This window comes from Peromyscus maniculatus, chromosome 9 (genome assembly GCF_049852395.1).
Source record: "Peromyscus maniculatus bairdii isolate BWxNUB_F1_BW_parent chromosome 9, HU_Pman_BW_mat_3.1, whole genome shotgun sequence".
NCBI classification, from domain to species: domain Eukaryota; kingdom Metazoa; phylum Chordata; class Mammalia; order Rodentia; family Cricetidae; genus Peromyscus; species Peromyscus maniculatus.
Window position 1 is genome coordinate 35,013,340 of NC_134860.1, and position 18,944 is coordinate 35,032,283.

General features: G+C 49.9%; 1 protein-coding gene and 1 long non-coding RNA gene across 2 annotated transcripts in view; both read right to left on the bottom strand.

The window, feature by feature from the left end:
* Positions 1-18,944, bottom strand: part of Rps24 (ribosomal protein S24) — a 146,660-nt gene that overhangs the window by 9,247 nt on the left and 118,469 nt on the right. The window lies entirely within an intron of this gene.
* Positions 16,353-18,944, bottom strand: part of LOC121832236 (uncharacterized) — a 30,622-nt gene continuing 28,030 nt past the window's right edge. The window contains exon 4 of the long non-coding RNA XR_013042268.1: positions 16,353-18,920. This is a non-coding gene — a long non-coding RNA (uncharacterized LOC121832236). The remainder of the gene's footprint in view (positions 18,921-18,944) is intronic.

The following is an 18,944-nucleotide window of genomic DNA, read 5'->3' on the forward strand; positions in this document are numbered from 1 at the left end:
GAGGTTCCAAATACAGAATTTCCCATTTTAAATTAAGAAACGCAACATGAGAGCCATAAGAGAAAAAGATGCCTGCTGTATGTGGCCTGCCGGTGGGCAGCTTCCCCATCATCCCACGAAGCCCTGAGTGCCTCATTCGCCGCTTGTCCCTGGTAATGGGGTAGCCCTGGGTTCTCCACCTGGGTCCTCCCCAGCCTTACATCTTCACCTGGAAATGAAGTCACAGCATCTACCAGAGCCCACCGAGGCTCCATTTAGCAGCCAGCACTGAGCACCAGGTGACTTCCCTGTACACGGTCACACTCTCTCTATGGGGACCAAGGGAGATAAACTTACAGTCACACAACCAGAAACTGGAGGTGACTCGACGCACCAAAGCTGGTGCTTGTGGACTCAAGAAAGGTGAGTGCTTCTGCCCCACCACAGCAGGTCATCAACCAAAGAGGTGGGCTTCCTCCACCTCACTTCAGCCTCCCACGCACCGTCCAACCCTGGCCTGGGCCTCAGTGAACCCACACTGTAAAATGCCAATGTCAGCTCTGACTTTGGGAATGAAGAAGGACAAGAGGCTAGCCTCTGCATGCCTGGCTTCAGCCTGTGGCTCCAAGCACAGGAGATCATCCTGAATTCTTTCCCTGTGGTTCCTCACATCACAGCCCTGTGATTAAGAATCCAGTTCCAGCCCCCACCTCCCGACCTCAGAGAAGCTTCCAGTCAAGCTCCATATGGCCCTTGGTACCTAGCCAGGGCCAGGTGCTGTACCAGTTTCATCGACATCACCTCCAAGCCCCTCCCACAAGGTCACCATAAAAGGATTACTATCAGCCTGTATTGTATGTGAGCAAGCTCAGGCCAGGAGGCTGAACCTAATGATGGAGGATACATGGCTTATAAGTATTGGGGTCTAGTTTAAGCCCAGATGTTCAGGCCTCCATGCGTGTGCACACACAAACACACACACACACACACACTGCATATGTTCATGTATGGTGTGTGTGTGTGTGTGTGTGTGTGTGTGTGTGTGTGTGTGTGTGTGTGTGATCCAAGCTGTAGATAATAGGTGGAATCCTGAGTGAGTATGTATTGTTGACTTGAGTACTGCCCTGTCAAGGAACCCCAGGGCTTCAGACCAATGGGAATGGCAAAGCCTTCCTCTGCCTGAGGTTCAGACGATGACAGAGCCTTCCTCTGGCCCAAGTGAGAGTATTTATGATCAAGCTTCCTCCTCTCAGATGACTACAACCTGAGACCGCTCCCCTACTAAGACCCACCAAGACTAGCTAACCCCTGCTTCTCCTGCTGTGTGGAATAAACATGCTGAGGTTCCAGGTTGTTGCACAGTCGGTGCTGGTCTATCAGAGCAAGCATGGCTCCTTTCTGTACATGTGTCTGTGTGTCTGTCCTTTCTTCGTTTCCTCATCAACCCAGTCCAGTTGCCAGGAGCAAGCTATATAGGCTGCGGCACCCAAAGGAGACCTACATAGGCTGAATCTGCACAAGGTGCCAGCAATTACCAGGTAACAAGACCAGGATGGCATTGCTTCTCAGTGAGGTAAGATTGTGGTGTGAGAAGGGGGGTCCAGAGGAGTATCAACTCTGCCCTAAGGGAGATGTGGCCATGATCGCCGCAGAGAGGCCAGCAGCAGACTTGGACTTCTCTGGTAAGATCTCTGGTCCCTGGAGAGCAGAAGCCTGTAGGATGAGGCCAGACACAAGTAGAAGACAGGTCTCCCAGAAGAAGGACAGGAACATGGGGAGAAGGCTTGGATTCCAGATTCAAGAACCACTCACGGGATGAAGTGGAGAAGCAGCCGTGGATAGTGTGGGTGGGGTGAGAGGGGACAGTGTCCCCAGCTGGTTGGACTGGCTCATGGTGGGAGGCTCCGAGTCCTGCCCTCTGGGGACAGCTGTCCGGCTGCTCACCTTGTGCTGAGGTCCCCAGATAGCTTTGGCCAGGCTTGTCCTCCTCTGAGCAAAGGCCACAGATGTACTCTAACGCTGCAAGCCCCTGCTCACTGCCAAGTACCTGCCCCGTCCTCCCACAGCCTGAACAAGGAAAGGCTGGAAGAAGGCTGGGTTCACTGCCGCGGTAGCACCTTCAAAGTACCTGTAAACTGTGAGTGAGTGGATACACGTCCTTGGGTGTCAGGTTCCATGTCTACCAATGGCAAAGATAGCTGACTATGGGCCGTTAAGGAGGTTCGGCGAGACCAAGTCATAAAGTGTGCAGCTATCACCACTGTGGACACAGCTAAGTATTGTTCTCTGTGGCTCCCTCCGGTTCTTGTAGCTGAAGGACACAGTAGCTGGAGCACTGCTCTGTGAGCAGGCTGCAGAGGGGGTGGCCTTGATGGGTGGCTCACAGAAGTATGATGGCAGTCAGCCAAATGAGCCTCTCCTTTGTGGCACAGTGGGACACAGGGATGAGACCTTCCCCTCCCACCTCCTGATGCTCTAGGATACAGGCACACAGGCCCACTTAGGCTCAAGGTGTGAGAAGAGAGAGAGAGAGAGAGAGAGGTCGCACTCTCCTGAGGCATGAAGACAAAAGAAAACACAAGAGTCCTCCATCTGTGCTCACCCTGCCTTGCCCTGAGTAGAAGACTCCAGCCACATTTACAGCACAGCTGATTTCACCCTCTCCATCTGTGGAATGGGTACAAGGAGAAGCTTGTGGTACGGGTTAGTGTGGAATACAGGCCCAGAGTGAGAACAGTGACTGGCCTGGCATGGGAAGAGCTCCCTGATTGTTACCTAGGAGACGGGGAAAGAAGCAGGGTACCTGCCACCTGCCTTGCACTCTTCTTTGGACTAGAGAGGTTGGTCTTTACCATGCCTCTGGGACTTTGTTGTTCCAGGATGTACCTGCTTCAACCTTGCCTCCAAAGATCATTGACACTTGGGTGACCCAAAGCCACCAAGGAGACTCGCATGCTTGTCCCCCAGCACCCTGCTCTGGCGGCCTTGCAGCATGCCTCCCAACCTCCTCTCTACTCTTCTCAACTTGTTCCTCAGCTCTCTCCCTCCTCTTCACAGCTTTCCCATCCCTCAGACACCTCCTCCAGGCAGCATTCCAGCTCACACCGACACCCTATTTCCCACCCATCACAGGATAGTTAGACATCAACACCTTGGATTTTGAAGCCAATGTGTGATGACAGGGTTAAGCAGAACAGGGTGGAGCAAGATAAGACAGAGCTGGTGACCAGAAAGGACAGCCAGAGCTAGAGCAACAGGTCCGGAGGGAGACAGAGCCACACCTTCTCTATGGTAGGAACATCCCTTACGGGGCAGGGCCTGCCTGCCTGCCTGGTGTAACCTGTCCTTCATTCCAGCTAGCTTTTTGCAGATGGGGAAACTGAGGCTGTGAAGGAGTCTCTGCACATGGATGAAAATAGCAAGAGAACTTTCCTCAGGACTCCTACTGTGGCTATTAGCGCCTGGCTTACTCCATTAATCCCCAAGGGCATACCCATAATCACAGGCACTTGTGTCTCCCTCTCCAGGCAAAGCTGTAAGCCAGAATTCCCCCCAAGGCAGACAATACAAGGCCTGAAGGAGACCACTGAACCCAGACAGAAGAGGTTCAGTCCAGTCCAGTGCACACCCAGCACACATGCAGACCCTGTCTCATTAGGAAAACTTGGTCCTCTTGGTCTTTCTAGTCACTTGGCCTCAAAAACAAACAAACAAACAAACAAAAAAGGCTATAGAAGACTATAGCAGTTATGCCGGATGATGTCCCCCAAAGGGTGATAGACAAAACGTTGAGACCCTCCAGTCCACAGTCACGGTGACTTCTCAGAGCATCTCTTAGCCTGAGGTTTCACCCTCCTCCTTCTTAGGGAAGGCGAGCACCTCCTCCCTGGTGCAGCCTGCAGCCTGGATCCCAACAGCCATTCCAGCACTCCATCCTCCCCAGCATCTCTCTGGCAGGGAAATAGTCCAAAGCTGGCTGTTCTGATAAACTGGAGGCTTGGGGACTTTCTTCAAGTGCCTTGTAAATGGAAGCGTCTCCGAGCGACAGCGACAGCTCTTGGTGTTCAATGAGATTATATTTCTTATTTAAATCACTGATTGGAGGCTGGGTTTCAAAGTTAGATGCTGTGTACCCCTGGCCTGCGCTGGGCTCCTGGGGAGAGGCAATATAGTGCTGCATTGTGTAGCATCCTTCCAAGCCCCCACTCCCATTCAGATGCCTCCAGGATGGAGAGCCTTGTAGCACGGGGGATGAAAGCCGCCTCCCCTCCTGGTTTGGGGAACGAGAGATTACGCTTTTCATTGCAGAGTGCCTTCTCTATGGCTCCCCACCACGCTCTGCACCAGCCGGCTCCCCTCTCAAAGCGAAGGGGAGATAAAAGGCAATGTGTGCTTCATCCCACCTCCGGGGAGAGCTCCGTCAGTCTTTTGTCAGCAGAGGATAAGCGCCACCATTTTTTGAAGGATTGTTGTTCCGAGTGCTCTGCTGGGAGGTTTTGTGAAACCCACCCCCAACCCCCACACAAACATGCCGTGGTCCTACTGGCCCTGAGCTGAACCCTGTCTAGGTAGATGTATCCTCTCAGTAGGTGGCATCCACAAGCACCAAGCACCTTGGCATCATAGTGGGGAACCCAGTATCCCTAGATCTTCAGGTAGGGCAAGGTTTGCACAGGACTGAACTCTGCTGGAGCCATGCAGATCCTCCAAAGGCCCAGGATCTTCCTTTCAAGGAAATTTTGCAGTTCATTGTGTGTCAGAATAATATATTAGTAACAGCAGCCTCTAGACCGTGTGCAATTTATCCCCTTTCAAGTCTTTGTCTGCAGGGAAACGGAGGGGCTTGTCAGGGCATCTTTGAGACAGACTAGGGCCCCATCAAAAGCGGTCCCAGGATTTTTGGACTGTCCCAGAGACTCAGACAAGATAAAGGCCAATGCTGGCCTTGAAGGATGCCCTGTTCTACCTGGAGCTGCAGCGCCAGGATGGGGGTTTGATATGCCAGGCACATCCTGTGCCTCACACATCCAGGGACCGCAATCAGGTAGCTGATAGGAATGCAAGTCACATCGCCTGGACCATTGCCGCAGTGAACTGATTCATGCTGCTGCTTTGAGGTGGGAGAAGGGACAGCGGGGCCCAGAGACAAACCAGCCTGGCTCTATTGTACAGCTGTGCTGTTTTCAAGCTGAAATATTCCATCCTCTCCCTCTCCGTCTCGTGCTGCCTAGCTGGCTCCGGCTGCTACCTGCAAAGACTGACGATTCTGGCCCCGGGTTCTGGCTGAACAATAGTATTATGTGATGCATAAAGAGTACCCGGGCAACGGAGACAGGCATGGCTTAATTCGCTCAGTGCCCAGTGGCTTTTGAACGCCCCTGCATTCAGCCTTTATCCTGAGCAGCCCTGGCCTCTCCCCTCCCCTTTATTTCCCAGTCCTCCTCATCACAATTTCTCCCCGGGTCTGCAAGGGAGCTGATGGCAGCAAATGAGATATACAAAAGGAAGTGGGGGTAGGGAAGAGACACTTCATAGCCAGAAAGAATCCTGGTTGTGGGTGACGAGATCTGGGGTTCGATCTCTGGTGCCACCAACTCATAAGGCATCATGAGGGTGTCTTGGGCACATATCTATTCATCTCCAGGTTCCCAATCTAAGTCTTCTGGTAAGAGAGATGGGAAGAAAACCCAACAGGAACTTTGCCAACTCTGGCATGCTACTACATGAATACACACAGCTGTTCTGCATCTTTCTGGCCTCATTTCTTAGTCGTAAAGGTTCTCCACTAGAGTAGGGCATTTTCCTTGGCTGTGACCTAAAGCCAGGCCACAGGTCAGGAGAGAAGATAAGTGACACAATCCAGGTGATTCCTGTGACCCAGTGGTGCCACCCACTCTGCCCACAGCAGCAGTCACTGTTGACCCCAGCTCCCCGTTTGTTTGTGGTCTTGCAAGAACAAGAAGCCTAGGTCCTCCTCCTCCTCCCCCTCCTCCTCCTCCTCCTCCTCCCCCTCCTCCTCCTCCTCCTCCCCCTCCTCCTCCTCCTCCTTTCCCCTCTGACTCCTACTTCTCTTTAAAAGAAAGCAGATGTGTGAATTTGCCTGCAAAGTGATCGTTTTAAAATATTAGCTTCGCTTCTTAAAATATTGGCAGACCAAACAAAAGTGAGCAGAAGGCACATCTGACATGGAATCCCAGAGCTAATACAATTCCAAGAACCTCAATTCCAGGAGCTCTGTCCTGTGCAATCCTGGCATCAGGCTAGTCAGGGTTCCTAACCCTGGGCAAATAAAGATAGCTTGTATTGTGGTTTCTTAGAGAGGAGAGAGAGAGAGAGAGAGAGAGAGAGAGAGAGAGAGAGAGAGAGAGAGAGAGAGAGAGAGAAGGAGGAAGAAGAAGAAGAAGAAGAAGAAGAAGAAGAAGAAGAAGAAGAAGAAGAAGAAGAAGAAGAAGAAGGAAGAAGAAGAAGAAGAAGAAGAAGAAGAAGAAGAAGAAGAAGAAGAAGAAGAAGAAGAAGAAGAAGAAGAAGAAAAGCAACCCAAAGTGGACCCAGTGCTAAAAGCTGTCCTGCTACCTAACATCTGGCTAGCACCACGGTGGCCCCCTTCCCACAGGTGATGGGCTCCTCCAGAGCCTACTGTACCTATCCTCCTCACTGCCCCTACCACCCAGCCCAGCAGAGCGTTAGATCCCCATTTCTCAAAGCCCCAAATGGCCAAGAAAATGTCCCCTGTCTGAATTCCTCTTCATCCAAAATGGAACCTGAGTCCCCACATCCTCCCTTCCTAGCCAAGCCTTCTCAGGGTGACAGCTCTGACACAGCTGCCACCTGAAGAGCCAGGGATGGGGAGGGACTTGGGGGAATGTCAAGTGGACATTGATTCCACAGAATCCCACACGGGCTATGACCTCCTATGAACCTAGCTTAAAAATCACAGCCCATCCTCCCAGGTGGCATGCATAACCATCTCAGACGTCATAAGCTTATGTTACTTTAGCAAGTATTGAACAACTAATATTTGCTGACACTGGGTCGGGGCCGGAATATTAGGGGCAAGGAGCTCCGTGAAGGATACGAGCAAAGACAAGCCCTATTGCCATTCTCAGTGACATTAACAGCAGGCAACCCGGGGGCCATATGCAAGCCTCTCTGATGCTGCTGTGGGAAAGCTGTGTTACAGCCGCACTCAGCTGTCAGAAGTGTCTCTACCATAGACAGCACCAATACAAGAGGCAGGAGACCAGCTCCTTGTTCATCACCAAACCCAAATCTCTTGCACAACACAGACCATATGGCTATGGAGAGCCAAACAAGAAGTTATCTGTTTTCCACACATAGATGTGGAGGTAGAAAGTGTGAGAGAAAGAAGAGTGGACTAGTTTAGCGGGCTGGGCTGACCCAGGGGAGCTGGGGTCTTGGACGTGGAGTTAGTGCAAGCTGCTGAAGCATTGGGAGCATAGAAGGGGAGGTGGAAATAAGATGAAAGAGGTCAGTTAGGACCAAGTCGTGGTGAGTTTGGGGAAGACAAAGAGTTCGGGTTCTATTCTGTAAGCCATAGGCAGCTGATAGGATGGATATTCATGGGCTTCCACAGGCTGTGTGAGGAGCATGTTGGAGGCTGGGAGAGTGGTCCAGGGGAATGAGTGCAACAGATCAGAGAGTGGAGTGATCAGCAGCCTGGGCCAGGGCAGCGGCAATGGGATGGGAAAGAGGAGGACATGGACATTAGAATGAGTACAGCTTGGGAGGGAGCTAGTCACCAGGGTGGTGCCTGGTGTCTGTCGACTGGACACGCCCCAGAGTCATTTGGGAAGAGGGACTCTACACTGAGAAATGCCTCCATTATGCATTAGGCAACCCTGTCAGACTTATTTTTCAATTAACGCTTGATGTGGGTGGAGCCATCCCTGGACAGGTAGGTCTGAGTGGGATAAGAAAAACCAAGAAAGCCGTGAGGAGCAAGCCGTAAGCAGCGTTCTCCACGGCTGTGGCTTCTGTTCCTGCCTCCAGGTTTCTGCCTTGAGTTCCTGCCCTGACTTCCCTCACTGACCAAATGCAGGCCTAAGAGTTGTGAAGATGAAATTAACCCTTTCCTCCCCGAGTGGCTTTTGGCCATGGCGTTTCTACCACAGCAATAGAAACCCCAACTAAGGCAGATGATGAGTGAAGAGGGTGAAGAGGCCTGAATGTCAGGGAGGGCGGCAATGTCAGCCCAACAGAAGAAGGTAGCTTGGGAGTCAGGGACACAACTCCAGACCCCTTGCAAGAGCTGTCATCCCAAACTACTCCCCAAGCCAAGGTCCGCTGCAGCTGGGAGGGAGCTGTGAGCAAACCTCTGGAAGGTGTGCGGCCCTCAGTGCCGGATGTGGACTGTAAATATTTGCCTGGTTGAGAGCCCCAACTGGAGAAGCAGCAGCCGCTCCTCTGAACATGGTAATTGACGAATCTCTCACGGAGGGCTTAAAGAGGGGAAGCCATCTCAATGATGGTACTTCACACTCGGTACTTGACATTCCTAGGCACTCCACAGGCATTAGCTAATTAATCCTTGAGTCTGTTTAGCCCCCAAAAGAACTCCCAGAGGCTCCACTTCTACCCCCATGGGCGGGGAGTTCCACTCCCTGCTGAGGCTCAGGTTCCAGCCAGTGAGGGAGACCACCCTGCAGGTAGTCCCTTGTCCACTCTACATATGGACAGAACACCAATAGCTCCTGGGAAATCGGGAAAGGAACTTGAAAGAAGATGCGTTCACTGTGTTTGATCCTTCTTGAGAAGGTCGCAGAAAGACAGCGATGGGACAGAGCCCAATACCCACTCAAGATCCCACTAGGTGTGGCTCTCTGCACACCACTTTTCCCTAAATGGATTGTGTGCCTTCTCATTTAATTCTCAAACTCTCAAGATGCATGTACTTCCTTACATCAGATTCTTCCAGGAGACGCTGAGGCAAGGGGCTAAGTTAAGTGGGCAGTTTATTTGTAGTATGGCTCCAAAAGACACCAGTTGGGGTGCGGAAAGACAAGGAATGCAGGAAAGTAGTTCATGAAAGGGGTGTTAGAGGAGACCCCTTACTGTGGACATGTGAGGCTCCATCTGCTCAGGCTCTCTGGGGATCTATGAGCATGCCTCAGCCATTGCACTAAGAGCTGGGTGGGGAGGATTTATTCTCCACAGGAACAGCAATTCTTAATGTCAATTGACCTGTGACTTGCACCCAAACCACAGAAATCTCCAGGTGGTTGTCAGAAATCTCCAGGGCCATGGAGGAAGGGGAGAGAGCTAACCAACAGGGACAAAGCACCAGTCATCCACTGTGACTCTCCTGGATGTGACACTCTGACGGTAGCTAATATGACCAAGGTCCTACAGGTCAGGTCATGCAAGCTGGAAGTGTGGAAATTCTACATTTCCATATTGTCAGTTTGCTCTAAAGTCTCTATCTGTTGCTGCTGCTGTTATTTGTTTTGTTTTGTTTTGTTTTGTTTTGTTTTGTTTTGTTTTGTTTTGTTTTGTTTTGTTTTGTTTTGTTTTGTTTTGTTTTGTTGAAACAGACTTTCATGTAGCACAGGCTAGTCTCAAATTCATTGCATAGCCAAGAACGACCTTGCACTTCTGGTTCTCCTGCCTCCATTTCCTGTGGTGATACATTGTGTACCCTAATAAACTTTGCCTGAAGATCAGAGGACAGAACAAGCCAGTAGATTAAACATAGAAGCTAGGCAGTGGTGGCACACACCTTTAATCCCAGTACTTGGGAGGCTGAGATCTGCCTGGATCTCTGTGAGTTCAAAGCCACCCTGGACTACATGAGATTGACTCAGTCTAGGAGAGAAACAGAGCCAGGCAGTGGTGGCACACACCTTTAATCCGAGGAAGTGATGGCTGGGTTGAGAAAAGTATATAAGGTGTGAGGAGACAGGAACTAAGGCTTTTCAGGCTGAGGAATCCTAGAGGTGAGACTTGGCAGTGGCTTGTTCCTTTGTCTCTCTGATCTTTCAGCATTTACCCCAGTATCAGGATCCGGGTTTTTTATTTTATTATTATTGTAAGACCATTTGAGATTCGAACAACAATTTCCCAAGTGCTGGGATCACAGGCCTGCATGCTCCACCACACTGTTTGTATGGTGCTGGGGAACACACAGGGGTCCGTGCCCACCTGCTGTGTGAACAGTCTAACAACTAAACTATAGCTGCAGCCAAAAGTCTCTTTTTTGAACCATGTACTGTCTTCCAAATCTAGCTTTCCTCTTTCCCCTCCCTTCCCCCTGGACCTCAAAAAATAAAGTCCTTCCTGTCTTCAAATGATGTCCCCTCTGACCCCTTAAATGGGCCTCTTCAGCAGATGTCCCTCCAATAAAGACTTGATAGTAGGCCTGCCTCTTGAGAATCTGGATGGGGCACCCTGTGCTCAGCTTCCATGTGCCCATGTGGAGGCCAGAGAACCTCAGATGCCATCCTTAGGAACAAGGTCCTCCTCTTTGACACAGGATCTCATACTGGTCTGGAAGCCATCAATTAGTTTATACTAGCTGGCCGGGCAGCCCATGACCCTCCTGTCTCTCCCTCCCCGCACTGGGATTACTTACAAACACGCCGCCACACCTAGAAGTTTTACGTGACTGCTGGCATCAAAGTCGGGTCCCCAGCCCGCTTTGGCCCTTGGATACATTTGGTAACTTGGTGGTAAATGGACCTGCAGGATTTCAAGGGACTGTGAATTTCCCAGCCCAGAGCTGCTGTTCCATGCTTTGGTTTGGGTTGCACCAGACAGCGGGGAACATTCATCTCTGATTGGAGAATCGGATTTGGCAGGAGAGATTTCTGTGCATTTGGGGGCTGGGGGTGGGGGTATTCATTTGGCAAGCATCTTTACCAGCTGAAACTCGTGAGGACAGCAGCCAAGAGTTGGGGGAACCAGCAACCTGCCAAGAAGAGCCAAACCTTCCTCTATAGCCGAGTCTCTGCCTGAGGAGAGATGCGACTTTTCTCTCTTCCACACCCCAGAGTGTGCTCTCCTTTACCCACACTCTTCTCTTCCCCAAGAAAGCACTCTTCCACCAGGCTCCAGCCCAGGAGCAAAGCTGATCAATGGGGTTAATAAACTGTACAGATGAAAAGGTACAAGAACCTGAGTACCAGGCACGTCTCCTTGGATGGGGACTGCCTACCTGGATTAGAGAATCCACAAGCAGGAAGTGGGGGAGGGGCAGCCAGCTCTCAGGAGGAAGTAAATGCATGAAGAGAATTCTCAAGTCTGCAACCAGGCGAAGGTGTGGCTAGTGTGTGGTCTCTGATCACAGGTGGCCTGGAGACAGCTCTCGAGAGGCAATCATTAAACTTCAGCAAATTTGGCAAGCGGGTTGTTAAAGACACTATTGGAAATTAGATTATGTAAACTTACAATAAACTTACATTACAAAATGAAAGGGGCTGGGGAGCTGAATCAGTCAGCACACTGCTTTGCCACACAAGCATGAAGACCCAAGTTAGGGTGCCCAGCACTTGTGCAAAAAGTTGGCCACAGTGGGATGTGTTTGGGTGGAGGCAAGTGGATTCCTGGAACTCATCGGCCAGGCAGCCTAGCCAAGTCATCGAGCTCCAGGTTCAGTGAGAGTCCATGTCCCAAAAGAGAAGGTGGAGATTAATTAAGGAAAACACCTGGTGTTGAAGCCCCGCCCCACGTGGAAAGAGAGAAAGAGAAAGTAAAAACACTTGTGTTATTTTGCTGGCTTTTCCTCTGATTGTATGGCTGAGTTTATTTAGAGACACTGCAGCTGATGGATGGGACTTCTACACGAGGGTGGCCTCAACAGATCTCTTTTAACACAGCAATTATAGAGGACTCGTTGGCTGCTTGAAATTGACTCTGGTGGTGGATGGTATTCACACACACACACACACACACACACACACACACACACACACACACGCAGGTAAATGCTAAATATTAGAGCTTGTTAAAAGTGCAAGTCTGCACTTACTAGCAGGTAGCAGCACACACAGATGTTGCCCCTGAGTCAAGCACTGACTGGTCTTCCTGACACATCTCCATGCTAGACACCATGCGGCACGCACATCTGTGGTGGTCCAGTTGTTAAAATGATGACCTTGTTTCAGTTTGCCTGCTCGCTACCAGCACATCCTCTTCCTCTCCTCCAGCCCCACAGCACCCCCAACAGCACCACCCCCCCCCGACAGCACCAAAGGTTTGCCCCTGGCCCGGCTGTGGTCCTGGGGAGCCAGGGTTAGCAATTCAATCCTTTCCCTTTAGACTTTGCTTTTAATTATCCAACAAGCTGAGTTCCTCATCCTCTCTCTGCAGATGAGGAAACTGCCAAGAGAAGAGAGAGAAGCCAAGTCACACGAGCCACACCAGTAACAAAACACAAAACTACAATGAAGAAGACTAAATTGGCCTGGCCTGACATAGCCAGAGTTGCAGACTATGGGGAACCCCATGCCATTCATGATTCAGCAAACAGGTCCAGAGGCCCAGGGGCTGGTGGTGGGGGATGGGCATGGAAACCCCTGGGTCCAGTGAACTTCTGAATGCAGTGAGCTGAAGCATCTGCTCAGGTGAGTCCATGGGTCCAGGATGAAGCAGAATGGGGTGAGGTGGGATGTGGAAAACTCATTCACTGGATAAGATACAATCCTGGTTGCTGGAATCAGACTGCATACCAGAGAGGGTCCCACATCCTTGGGGATACTCGGGGATACCCAAGGGCTGGGAGGCCCGGTCTGGAACTCAGGGGCATCAAAGCACAGCTGGCCCTTGAGGTCAGGGCTATACCACAGCTGTGCTACCAGATGTTGTGGGGCGTGCTGGGGAGGGCCAGGAATCAGACCCCCCTCTCCTCTGGGCCTTCTCCCCTTCTTTCCTGTGCTTAACCCAAGTCCTTGGAGTTTAGTGTGAGACATCACATCGGTCCCTAGAAAGCTTGGGGTCTGAGTTAAGGAGAAACCACACTAAAGAGATGAGAAAAAGCCGGGTGGTGGTGGTGGTGGTGGTGGTGGTGGCGGCGGCGGCGGAGCCAGGGGGATCTCTGTGAGTTCGAGACCAGCCTGGTCTACAGAGTGAGATATAGGACAGGTACCAAAACCGCACAGAGAACCCCTGTCTCGAAAAACCAAAAGAGAGGGGGCTGGAGAGATGGCTCAGAGGTTAAGAGCACTGACTGCTCTTCCAGAGGACCTGAGTTCAATTCCTAGCAACCGCATGGTGGCTCACAACCATTTGTAATGAGATCTGGTGCCCTCTTCTGTATACATAATAAATAAATAAATCTTAGAAAAGAAAGAAAGAAAGAAAAACACACAGAGAGAGAGAGAGAGAGAGAGAGAGAGAGAGAGAGAGAGAGAGAGGAGAAAAATAATACTTGCTTATCATCAGAAGGGAAATCATAGCTGAGAAACCAGACAGAAGTTTCCAGAAATCAAGGGTCAGACAATCATTTATTAGACAACACAAAGATGAGACCTTTACTTCCATTTCCACATAACGTGTCATCGCAAGAATGAATTCCTAAGGGGGCAGCTTTCTGAAGCAAAAGATACTGCCACACTAAACACACGCAGCGGTAAGAGCCAGCCTGACTTAGGAAATGGGCACCATACAATAGAATGCCAGGTCACAAGGACAAAGGACACGGCAAAAAGCTAGCCCCTCAAATCTCCCTTGAGATTCATTCGTTCATTCATTCATTCATTCATTCATTATTTCTCAAGAGTCCAGTGCTGGAAACTGACAGCCTATTGCTTCAGTAAACTAAACAAAGAGAAAGGGAGGGAGGGGGCCCAGACAAGGGACAGGTCTGTGCCACAGGCCTGAGATGGGAAAGTCAGAGCCCGCTTGACACAGATAAGGCTAGGTCAATAAAGGTGGCCAGCACCAGGTCATGCACTTAGCCAGAGGATTTAGTTTAATCTCAGCACCTTCAAAAGAACATGGAGAACACAGAGAAAAGGTTTGGGCAGGGATGTGGCATCTGCCTGTGGAACTCTGGGAGGGATCGTTTCAGTGCTAGGTTAAGAAAAGGCTGCAAGGGTCAAGAGACCCTGGGAAGCCGGCAATAGGGCTTTGCAGTGATGTTAGTTGGGGAATGAGTTATTACGCTAGAGGCCAGAGGACACTGATTTATGATTTGAAGAGAACCCAGAGGATACTTTGTGAGGGTTTGGGTAAGGGCAAAGAGAAGCCTGTGTGATTTCATGGTAGGTAGAATTCTGTTTGGTGCAGAGACGCTATGTGCATGCCCCCGGCCCTCTGAAGCGAGGTGGGAAAACAGCTATGCCGGTGAGGGACTGTGAGCTGGTTCCGTGGGTGAAGCGCTAGCCTTGCAAGCTTGAGGACCGACTTCAACCCAGGCAAACAAGCACAAGCCAGGTGTGGATGCCCTTACTTATAACCCCAGTGCTGGGGGCAGGAGCAGACCGGAGAACCCCGGAGGCTTGGTTCAGTGAGAGACCATGTCTCAGAAATAAGGTGGAAGATAAGTGGGGAAGACACCTGACGTGGACCTCCTGTCTCCATACATACACACATACCTACACACCTGTGAATTCACCACGGGCACAAATAAATAAATATGTAAAAGGGATAAGTTATTTTAAGTTTGTAGCAGTGGAAGCCTCCAGAGAGCCATGACAGCAGTTCCCAATGCTGACTGAATGTCTCATATGTCTGTCTTCTATGGAGCAAGACTCATCGTGGATGATCTGGGGAGAAAGGTACCAAAGAAATGCTGTCGCCGTGCCTAAGGTGAACACAATGCTGGTAGGTGTGTGTGTTCCATAAGGCTTCACAGGGGTTGAAACGCTCCCTTAGATCAAGGACAAGCAGAATCTCAAGAGGGCTGCCTGGGCAGATGGGAAGAGCCTGCTCTGACAATGACAGGGCAATGAGGAGAAATGGGCATGTGCACAATGCAGGGACATCATGGGACCAGGTAGTGTAGGACCTGTTCCCGTTCTTCCAGACAGTCTCTGTATTGGGCTACCTTTTCTGATCCAGGTGCTGGGTGAGCCAGATCCCACCCTCCTCTTTCCTAAGCAGCATTATTAATCAATAACTGACATGCAACAAACTGTACATAATTAAAGTGTGTATGTTAATAAGCTTTGACATATACAGACAGCCAGGAAGCTGTCTTCACAATTAAGATAATGGGCTTATCCATCATGCCCCCAAATTCCCCCCTCCCACTATGCCAGCCCCTTGCCTTCACCCCCAGCAACCCACGGGTCTGCTTTCTTTTCCTGTAGACCAGTCTACCTTTTAGAATTTTATTTACAAATAGAATTTTATGACAAACACCTCAGTTCCCTATATCCTCTGCAAGACCTGATAAGATCAGTCTTTCTAACATTAGCCATTCTGTGAGGGTGGATAGTAGTATCTCACTGAGGCTTTTAGGAAAAGGTTGATTTTATTTTATTTTATTTTATTTGTTAAGAGATCTTCTATTCATTTTACATATCAACCTCAGATTTCCCTGTCCTCCCTCCTCCTGTCCCCCATCCCCTCCTCCAAGGCAAGGTCTCCCCTGGGGAGTCAGCAGAGCCTGGTACGTTCAGTTGAGGCAGGTCCAAGTCCCTCTTCCCTGCACCAAGGCTGAGCAAAGTGTCTCACCATAGGCACTAGGTTCCAAAAAGCCAGCTCATAGAGTCCCATTGCCTGGGGGCCCCCTAAACAGTTCAAGCTAAACAACTGTCTTATTTATCCAGAGGACCTAGTCCAGTACCATGGGGGCTCCTCAGCTATTGGTCCACAGTTCATATGTTTCCACTAGTTTGGCTAGTTGTCTCGGTGCTTTTTCCAAACATGGTCTCGATATCTCTCGCTCATACAATCCCTCTTCTCTCTTGTCGATTGGACTCCTGGAGCTCTGCCTGGGAGCTGGCTGTGGATCTCAGCATCTGCTTCCATCTCTGGGATTTTATTTTTGATTATGTGTATTATTTTCATTTTGTGTGTCTGTCTGGGAGTATGTGCACCATGTGCATGCCTGGTACCTGCAGAAGCCGGGAAAACATGCCAGATCCCCTGGAGCTGGAGCTGCAGATGGTTGTGAGCCATCTGATATGGGTGCTGGGAACTGAATTCAGGTCCTCTGGAAGAACAGCAAGCGGTCTGAACCACTGGGCTATCTCTATCCCTTTAGCCCCTCACTGTGGCTTCAATGTGCATTTCCCTCATGAATATTTATTTAGCATCTTATGGTGTTCTTATTATCTGTGTGCCTTTCTCCTCTAGAGAAATTCCATTCAACCTGATTTTAATGGAGCTATTTTATTATTGTTGAAATCTTTGTAACATGGATATAAGTCCTCCATCAAACACACAAATTATACACATTGCCTTCCAGCCTTGTGGCTCATCTTTTTATTCTCTTGACAGGATCACTCAATGACTAAAAGGTGATTTTAATTAAATAAAGTCCAATTTGTTGATATTTCCATTTGGTGGATTGTGTTCCTGGCATTATATTTGAGGACTTTGCCTAAACCACGGCCGTTAATATTTTCTTGGTTTTACATTTAGATTTAGCATCCACTTTGACCTGATGTTTGCCTAATTATTCAAGTTAGAGGTCAAATCTTAATTTGTGGATATGGGTACTCTGTTACTCCACCATCACATGTTTTCAAAAGACCACCTGCCCTTTCACTGATTGGCTTCATACCTTGCTAAAAATTCAGTTCTCACTGCTAGAAATGACAGTGGCAGAAGCATCCAGGGCTGTTTGACTCCAAAGCCCACCTGAGGTGGTTCTGTCTTCAGTGATGGGAAGCAGAGAAAGCCTGGAAATACATGCCACGGGATCATTAGCATGATCTAATGAGGCGCTCCCTTGAGCCAGGATTGTGGACAGCTCCATCTGACATGACCAAATGGGCCACCACACCAGGGGAAGAGGCTAACTACCCTCCAGCCATGTGAGAAGGCCTGCCCTGGCCGGGAAGGGGAAGCTGTAAGTGATATATTAAAAACAGAAAGAAAACAAAAAAGCAGGAGGAGAGAACTACTAGCTCTTGGGAAAGAGAATCATCTAGCTGAATCTTTAGCCTGAAAGTTTCCCTCGGCAACCTAAGTACAAAAGAAAGGCTGTCGATTTGGGGTCAAAGGGGTAGAGATGATGTCACTTGAACACTGTTGGGTCCAAATGGTGATGTTCTCAACATCTTTGTCCCAGGTGACCCTGGGTGACTATGCAGGCCTCCAGAACTCACGTCCCCTGCTTGAAAGGAAGCCCTGCATATAAAGAGAGCACAAAGACCCCAGTCAGCCCCTTCTCACCCTAAGTAGACCCATTCCAAGTAGATCAATGTTGGGTTCACCACATCCCCCGGAGCAGAGGAAGAAAACCTGCTTAAAATGTCCCCTGTCCCTAAAAGCAGGAGAGCATGGAACCCCCCAAGGAAAAGACCTCTGGCTAGAAGGTGGTCAGTGCAGCAGGCACAATGGCCGCTGTCCTTTTGACTTCCCACAGCTGGGTGCCAGGACAGATGTGCCCAGTCCTAACACCCTATGATCAAGTGGCATTTGCCTGGCTGGATGCTCCTCCAGCTGTGGGTGGTCATGGACTCAGGGTGCTGGCTTCAGACTGTATGAGCCCCTTTCTCTGTCCTCTTCAAGACAATGAAGTTCAAAGTTTGGCACTGATCACATGCTGAAGGGACATGCTTCTGTTTTAACCTTGCTTCTAGTTTATTCTTTCCCTCTAGAAACAAAAACAACAAAACAAAACAAAACAAAAAAAGCTACTGTCTCTCCAAGAATCTAGTCTGTTGTTGCTATGTACCCCTTGGTACACTAGGATGAATGGAAAGGAGTATTTTGAATCAGGAAAGACTCTGAGATTCCAGGGTATGATGGTCACAATTGTCCTATAGTGAGACAGCATGCACCAGGAAGCAATGCACCAACCAATAAGCTCTTCAGCCTGTCACCGGCGTCCCAACAGTCCTGAGAGGCCTTGCCAGGAGCTGTGATTTGACCCAGTCAGCTGGATGGTTTTATACAGGACACGTGAGGCTGAGTAGAACAGTGTAACCCCACACAGAGGAAGACAGGCTCCTCCCCCTCTCTGGTAGAAACAAAACGTGAGACATTTTGCATGCATGCATGCATGCAGCAGCAGCAACAGCAGCAGCAGCAACAGCAGCAGCAAAAAAAAAGGCAAGTTCAAAGGTAATTGGACGAGGAGTTTTAAGCACGGCTGTTCCCGTGGCAAACTGCTTCATGAATACCCATCGGGATCTCTCCATATGGACAGCAGAAGGGACCCTGCTGTTCTTTTGCTAATAAAAACTGTTGTGATTACATTTTCAATCCTCTTGGAACCAGGCCTCTGTGGGGCCACAGCACGGCACGCTGTGAACATGTCTTCCTGGCTGACAGGCAGCACCCCTCTCGGGTGCAAAGGCCCAAGCCCACCATGTGCAGAAGGGGAGTCCTCAGGGGAGTATGGAGCTGGAGAAAGGTGGGGGTGTTTCTGCCTCACACACCAGGCACAGACAAGAGCACCCTCATCAGTGGAGAACCTTCCATAAATGGTCCCAGGGACTGGCACCTGCCGGGTGACAGGGCTGAGCTGAGCCTGTAATTGCCTTTCTGTTTCAACCTCCTGATGGAATTGCATTTGGTAATTTCACCCCTTCCCTCCAGCCCATTGTGTGTCTTAGGAAGAGTCTCCCAAAATCTAGAGTCAAGATCTACACAGCCTTACCAACCTAAGTGGGTCCCAATGCTTCATCCTCTCCAACACCTGCCTGACCCAAATCCCTTTCCTGAATAGTCCCAGGCTTCTGGAGAATCCTCTTATGATATGTTTGCCATATGTTTCTATACCACGGAGGTGTGTTTTTTTTTTCTGTCTTCATCACCCCAGGAAGCTCCAGGCTCCTCAAGGTCATTGGTGTCTTGCCTCTGAGACCCTTGAACACAATAGGTACATAATA